This window comes from Cryptomeria japonica, chromosome 8 (assembly GCF_030272615.1).
Source record: "Cryptomeria japonica chromosome 8, Sugi_1.0, whole genome shotgun sequence".
NCBI lineage: Eukaryota > Viridiplantae > Streptophyta > Pinopsida > Cupressales > Cupressaceae > Cryptomeria > Cryptomeria japonica.
The window spans coordinates 723,760,273-723,769,062 of NC_081412.1; positions in this window are offsets into that span (position 1 = coordinate 723,760,273).

The following is an 8,790-nucleotide window of genomic DNA, read 5'->3' on the forward strand; positions in this document are numbered from 1 at the left end:
TGAAATTTGACTATTTGAAATTTATATGAATACTCTAAAAACTAGAATTTGCATCCTGCTTATATATACATAAAATATTTCTTGGGAGAAAGAGTGAAAATGAAAGACAACTTGTGTTTTCCAAAATTAAGATGCAATTCTCAAAATGCAATACCATTTGGCGCACGCCAAATTTGGTGCTGGCCATATTTGTTACTCATCATATTTGATGCTCCCCATATTTGGCGCATGCCAAAGATTTGGCATGACCAAACCTATTTGGCACGTGCCAAAGGGCTTGATGGGGGCCAAAAAAAAAATTGGTATCTTTTTGGTCCCCCATATTTGTGCAGTTACTCGTATATCTATTATTTTGGTTGGATATTTGGGCCAATTGCCTCTAGTCAATTATAAACTGGCATATGACAGTACCCATGAGAAAAGTTATTGTGAGATAAATTCAAAACTGTGGTTACAAGAGATAAAATATTTAGACAAGATGAAGAACAAACAACAACAAACATTTTGTCAACTTTTGAAAAATCTAAGAGATGCAAACCCAAAAATTGATGACTGGAGGTTGCTTATGATGAGAACCCCAAGTAGCATAAATGCTGCAAGTAATGTTGATTTTGAAAATATTGTCCATTTGTTCTCCACAAATGAAAATGTTCATAATCATAACAAAAAAATGTTATATTCATTGAAACGTCCCATTGCACGTAGTCTTGCAAGAAAAGTAGGAAGTGTACATCAACCAAAAGATTTTTCTAATGATGAACTTTATATAGAGATTTTAATTAGTGATAATTCAAGAGTGATGTTGAATTCAAATCTTTGGATACAAGCAAGACTTGTAAATGGAGCTATAGGATATATTTGAAAGATTATCTATAAACCAGAAAGTTCTCTACCTGAACCACCAACATATGTCATGGTTGAATTTGACAATTATTTAGGAATACCATTTGATAATCATCATCCAAATACAAGTCCCATAACAACAATACAAAGGGGAAGAACACTTCAATTACCATTAAGATTGGGATGGGAATTAACAATACATAAATCTCAAGGGTTTACTCTATCAAGTGTCACAATTCATATAGGACAAGGAGAAAGAACATTATTAACATTTGTGGTAGTGTCTTGTGTAAAGTCTTTGGAAGGTCTCAGAATAATGTTGGCATTCTCATTTGATTGTTATGAAAAAATAAAAAAAAGGTAGACAACTTGCAAAGTGAAAGGCTGAAGAAAATAGATTAAAATATTTAGAAGACAATTGATGTAATATATCTTTCTTCAAATGATATAAAATAAGTTATCATTAATTAATGTTTGATTTTCCACCATGATAATAATTGCTAGCATCCTTGTATTGCTTCTTTATTTGTATTTTGAAAACACTATTTACACATTTTGACTATGAGTAATATAGTAAAGTCTTTGGAAGATTTCATAATAATATTGGCATTCTCATTTGAACGTTATGAAAAAATGAAAAAAGGCTAGCAACTTGCAAAGCAAAAGGCTGAAGAAAGTAGATTAAAATATTTAGGAGATAATTGATGTAATACACCTTTCTTCAAATAATATGAAATACATTATCATTAATAAATGAGTGATTTTCCACCATGATAATAATTGCTAACATTCTTGTATCGCTTCATTATTTGTATTTTTTTTCTATGCTGAAGAGTTTAATAGAAATATATAAATACAAAAATACAAAAATACAGTAATATCTCAATAATAATTTGATACTTTTTGATAAGTAATGGACCAAAGCCGATAAGGTGTACATACCCTACCCCCTTGTGGGATTTGAACTTGTGACCTCTCTTTTAAGAGCAAATGTACTACACCACTAGGCCAACTCAGGCTATACCAATAATAATTTGATATTGATTTAATATATACAATATAATTAATATCTTAATAATAATTTAACATTAAAGTATCATTTTTTTAATTATGGTACATATATGTTGTTCTATTCAATTTCCTATTTAACTACATATATTTACTTCAAATGAAGAAAATTTCTATCAACTTATCTAATTAACTCACCTTAACATATATTGCCTTTAAGTTTAAAATATTTATCTTCTACTATTCAATATTGATTTAAAAACTTTAAATGATTTCAAAATATGTAGCATTTTCTAAATATACATCATGTAACCTTGCATCATTCTTTTTGTTATGATAAGAGAAATGCTAGATATATGTTGCTCTACTTTATTTCCAATGTAACAACATACATTTACCTCAAATGAAGAAAATTTCTATAAGTTTATATAATTAACTCACCTTAACATATATTGCCTTTAAGTTTAAAATATTTAAATCTTCTACTATTCAATAATGATTTAAAAGCTAAAAATTGTTTTCTTGTAGGCGAGAAAGATGTCACGTAATGCACGTGCATGGGTGTCCAATTGGTCAAAAAAGTTCCACTACCATCTTCAACTCAATGTCATCCTTTGTATAAAGGAATTAAGTGTTCACTACTAGTTGAGACAAAAAATGATCGATAGAATTGAGAAAAATGGACCAAATAATAGTTAAAGAAAATTCAATAATTATGCTTTACACTTTAACTTCCTCTATGGTTCCAAGCTAAAAATGAACTTAGATGTAAAATTTTATAATCTACAATTTGAGATTATAAATTTATGTGAGTGACCAATTTCTCAATACCATGAGCTTCGAGACCTTTACATTGTTGGATGTATCTAGAAGGTCATTATTAGGCCAACAGTGATAATCAAAAAACACAACCTATCTGACTAGCTCAATATGAAGTTCATGAGATTTCTTAAGGGATGATCACGAATTAGTTTGCACACAGAACCACTTGAAGAATGGTTGCTTGCTACTCTTAAGTTTAATTATTCAATTGGTTTCATAGTTCATCAAGTCATGCCATCATTCAGGTTGCTACATGCTCACTACGGGATACCTACATTATATGTTGTGAAGTTCAGCATAACAATCAAAGTTTGGGCTCTTCTTCATGATAATGAAAATGAAGAGATTACTAGTGCATAAATAATTAACAAAGTAAAAATTTGCTACAAATTTGGAAAACCTATTTACACATTGTATCTATGACTAAATTCAATATGTATAATATAGTATAATGTTGTTTAACAGTTATTACTACTTCGTGGATGAATAGCCAAGTGATTTTTTTCCCCTTCTTAAAATATCATTTTGATAAATGATTCCAAATTTTTAATCTGCATAATATTTTACAAATGTTTTTATTATACCTCTAAAATTTATGATATTGCCTTTATCTCATTTTAATTATCAATAATTCAAATTTAACCAAATAAATTAAAAATGTTCATATATCATTAAATTTAATTGCATCTCATACTTTATCATTGATTATATAAATATTTCATATCTTGAAAATCGATATCTCTCGACATACTTCACTTAGATTTTTTAAAATATAGGTATGCTAGTTAGTAAATTGCTCTAATTTGATATCTTTTATAAAATAAAATATACACTTTTCATAGTTAAAGATGTGGTTTTAAAAGTTTGATAAATTAGTTACAAACTATCTTTGTTAATACAATTTTTATTGGGAAACAACTTAATAGTTGAATAAAGGGAGATTTAGATCATGACTCGTGACCCACTGTTTTAATTGCCCTCTCATTTTCCTACAAACATTGGAAAATCACACAGACAGCCAATAAAATAACATAGGTCTCACGGTTGTTTGTCAAGTCTCCCAAGCCTACGCCTCTTTGTCGATGCCTTTGTTGACCCGACTCAAGAACCCTTCTTCATTATAATCACTTGCACTGTTAAGCTCATTATCATTTGATACAACCAGACTTCCATTCACTCATGGTCAACCAATCCTTTTTCAACTATTATTACACTGTTGATTATCATTTGTTGCAAAGAAAATAAGTGAGAAATGATAAGAGATTTCTACAATCTATAGAATAAATCGAAAGTTGTTTCTGTATTAAATTGTGTACAAGATTTTTGAATCAAAAACAGCTTTCAATTTATAATTGAGAATGTTTTCAAAAATCTTGTACACAATTTAATCCACAAACAGCTTTCGATTTATAATTGAGAAAGTTTTCTCTAGATAATTAGTATAATGGTACAAAAGATCAGTTTTGAATTATTTATATATAATACTTAAGTACAAATATAAATTTAATATTATGTTTATTTTGAAATGTTAATATTTTAATATGTAAATGACTATCAAATTTAAGATGAAAGATAAGAGCTTTTATTAGCATGGCCACTCCTTGATCCTATAGTAGAATGTTTCTCCGCATAAATAAAATGGAAAATAGGAATAGACTTTTGTAGTTGACATGCTATTGTCCTTATGATTTTGAATATGAAAAATTAATAAAACTCTATTTAAAAATTATAAATATGCTTATAAAATCATCTTATAACCAAGAATCATTATAAAGATGCTTATAACCAAGAATCATCTTATTGAAATGATCATTAGATTTCTAAGTCACTTGTAAATAATATTAACTACAACTTAAAAATTATAAATATGCTTATAAAATCATATGTCATTCTAGAACAAGTCACTTGGAAACAACTTAATTTTTTACTATTTATACCTACAAATTAACATTAATATTTCAAGGACTCTAGACTTTAAAATATAGAAATTAATTGAATATTAATTTATAAATAAGGGACTAAGTCCAATAATATAATAGAATATTTCATGCCTTCTAACAAAATCTAAGCCCTAATTCTTAGGACCAGGGCATCCAACGCCTTGGTCCTCTCAATCAAGAACCAAATTTGGCCCTCACAATGGTCACATCAAGTGACCAGCAAATTACATCCTGTGTCGGCCTACTCTAGAAATTCAAATAACTTTTGGGTAGTCAAGTATAAAAGGATGTCAACCCCTCTAGTTTTATATCCTAACATAACCTAAGAAAAATCAAGATCCTAATGACACTCTAGCAAATTCACTTCAAGTGAGAAAGCAATCAGACATTCATCAAGCATTGGAGAAGAAGTGAAATCATGTTCAAGCATTCAAGATGGCATCCACGATGAGCCTTCTATGAGGACATTATATAAGACATCCTAAAACCCTTGCATGAGGATTCAATCAAGCTTCATCAAGCTATACATTTCAATTACAACTATTTCATTTCAGATCTAGCCTTTCCCTCAAAAGAAAAGTATCTTGTTGCAATTTCCATTATAATTATTACTTGAATTTTGAGGTTAATTCATAAATTGGGGTTTGACCCAAGGAAAACCTATATCCACAAACTTTTTTGTCTCTTTCAGGGTGTAGGGAATTGACTTGGGAGTTGTACTCAGAGATTCCGATTGAGTTGGCGATGATGAACATGTTGACAGAGCAAAAATTGAAGGACCAAGGTGAATCTCTGCTACCTGTTCTTGAAAAATCAGCCTGAACTTTCAATAGCAGGTTTTGGTTCTCTTCTACCTAGATACATATCTACAACTCTATTGGATACCCATAACAGTTTTTTTTACTATTTCATCTTAATTATCCATTGTTCTACCCTAAATTCGCAATTCACATACAAATTTCAACTAAAAGATGGTGGCAAAAAAAACCAATGAATCTTATCAAAAATTTATCTCTTTTCCTATTTGGATTGTGGCTGGATCAATTGGATACACCCCTCTTTCAATGTATTAGTATCATAGGCAAGATTAGTAGTTTTATTATCTTAATTGGTGAAACCCTGATTTTTCCTCACAAACACACAAATAAATTGTGATTTAAAAATGGTCCAATAAAATTATTATTTTTTCAAAAAAATGGAAAGATTCGCAAATAAAAATTAATATTTATTTCAAAAATATTGAAAGATTCACCAAGATTTTATATGGTTTTTTGAGGTGGGGTTTCTTAAAGTTATCCATGTCTATAATTATAAAATATTGTGTTCCTCTTGTTGATGTTAACCTCCCATACAATTAGTCTGATACTGTTGGTCCTCAAATCAAAATCATTATTGTTGTCAATTAACATCATGAATACAAGTCCTACAGTTGACCCTTTGTCTGGTGGTGCTATTTTGAACATTAATATCTCTCATACTCCTTTGGGATATAATAGCATGGGCATTGCCTCTTAGTTGTCACTTTCACTACTCATGTTGCTTCTATTAGTGTTGGTGTGGATGTCGGTACTAGTCCTGGTATTGACACAAGCCTTAGTGTTGGTGCTAGTGAAGGTTCAAGTCCCCATTATCGTTTCTACTATGCTTAATCCACCTCCACCTAATCCTATCTGCAATACCATTCTACACAACATGGGAAAGCTTCAGAAATAGTTTATAAACCTTGCCACTGTTGCTAATCGATCTTCCCTTTTTTCTTACTATCTTCATAGTCCACTTGCATTGCACATATTAAATACCAACCTTCCCTAAGGGCTTGAGACTTTGAAATTTGATTGGTACAATGGAGATGGAGATGTGCATTTTCATATCAATTATTTTCTTAGCTTGTGTAGTGAATATGTTCTATTGAAATGGTTCTCTCAATCTCTTAATGGGATGATATCAAAATGATACAATTCTTTAACAATTATTTTATTTAGATGTTTGATCAATTAATGGATGCATTTATCAAATGATTCCAAGAAAACTTTGTTGGCAAGGTTACCATTGTTGACCTTGTTTATTGTAAATAGAAGCCAAATGAGAAAATCATTAACTTCATATCAGTCTATATCAAGCAAGGTCCCCTTTGCCCTGAAAAATGGTGATCTTCAAAGAATGTTTGTTGGAAATTTACAATTCAAATTAGGGGAAATGTTTTCTTTAAGTAGATATCTGAATTTTACCAATCTCTATAGTTCTCTCTCTTATTATCAACATAGGTTGACTTAGTTTAGAGATTCTCCATCAAACTCTCATGCTAATGTCTTTGGAGGTGCATCTTCCTCGGGTGGGTCTATAAATAATAAAGTTATGAAAAATATAATTACTACTCTTTAGGAAATTGACAAAATACATAGAAGCCTCAGTGGAATAAGGTGTTTACTAAATTATTTGAATTCTATTTGAGAATATTGCAAAAAAATATTGAAAGATAATCTTGTGACCCTTCTTGAGATTAGACCACTTCCTAATAATAGAGCATACTCTCATTGGTATGATGGCCCAAACTTCTCCCAATATCACCATGTGTCTTGCCATGACATTGAGTGATTTATGTGTCTACAACATATCATCTTGGACCATATAGATAGTGGTACAATCCAAGTCAGAGAAAGAAAGAAAAAATCTAATAAGTTTATTGATAAGACAAACAGTAAGCATCAGATCTATAGTAATCTTTTTCTATTGCATTCATTGAATTTCATTTATGCATCAAGTGATAGTCATTATATGAATATGGGCCAAAGCATGCACCTGTGTCACAGATTGGGCCAACGAGGGGTAGTCAAGTCGGATCAAGTCCGGCCAAACTCGGTCCGAGTAGACTACCTAGGGGTCGCGTGGCATTGTGTGGCACCTTTGTGGCTGCAGGAGTTCGATCGAATCGAGTCCGGCCGGACTATCAGCTTTATAAACAAAAAATTTGGCCGACCCCCCTCATTTGCACCTTGAGGAGCTTTGGGACTTCGGCCAGACTACCCAAGGAGCTTATTCCCAACTGCCAGTTTTCTAGGTAGGTTCATTTTTTTTGCTCTTTTTTTTTGGCTTTGTATTTATAATTTTAAAAATTAATATATTTATTGTTATAATTTTTTATTTTGTAGTTTATTGATTTAAAAAAAAAATTAAAACGAAAAAACATTAGAAAAATGTTCTAAAAAAATATGCACATATAGGTATTAAATTTAAAGAAAAAATCATTTTCTCATTACTCTTACATATAAACCACAAAACATTATAATCAATACACTACATATAAACAAATAAATCCCCGTACTCATAGAAAGACATAGACACATACACCTACACACACACCCACACCGAGACTCGCATGCATGTATACATACAAATATATGTAGACACATGCATACATAGATGTACGCATGTGAATGTGTACTTGCATGTATGTATGTGTGTATATGTATGTGTATATGTATGTGTGTATGTATGTGTGTATGTATATATGTACATGTATATGTATGCACGAGTATATGAATGTTTGTATATATGTGTGTATGTGCATGTATGTGTGTATGTGTACATGTATGTACGTATGCATGCATGTGTATGTGTATGTGTATGTGTATGTGTATATGTATGTGTATGTGTATGTGTATGTGTATGTGTATGTGTATGTGTATGTGTATGTGTATGTGTATGTGTATATGTATGTATATGTGTGTACATATTATGTATGTGTGTGTGTGTTTATGTGTGTATACACAGACACATACATACACATACACACACATGCATACTAACATACATGTGTACACACACATACACCCACATACACACATACACGGTCCATACGCACATTCACATACACATGCATGCATACGTACATACATGTAAACATACACAAACATACATGTTCATACATGTGTATACACACATGCATACATACACATGTGCATGCCTACATACATGCACACATACACACACACACACATACACTCACATACACACATACCCATACACATGTATGTAATGCACATACATATGCATACATGTACATGTATGGGTGTATGTATGTGTGTACATGTATGCTTGTATGTGTGCATGTATGTGTGTACAGTATGTATGTATGCATGCATGTGTGTGTATATGTGTATGTGTATGTGGGTGTATG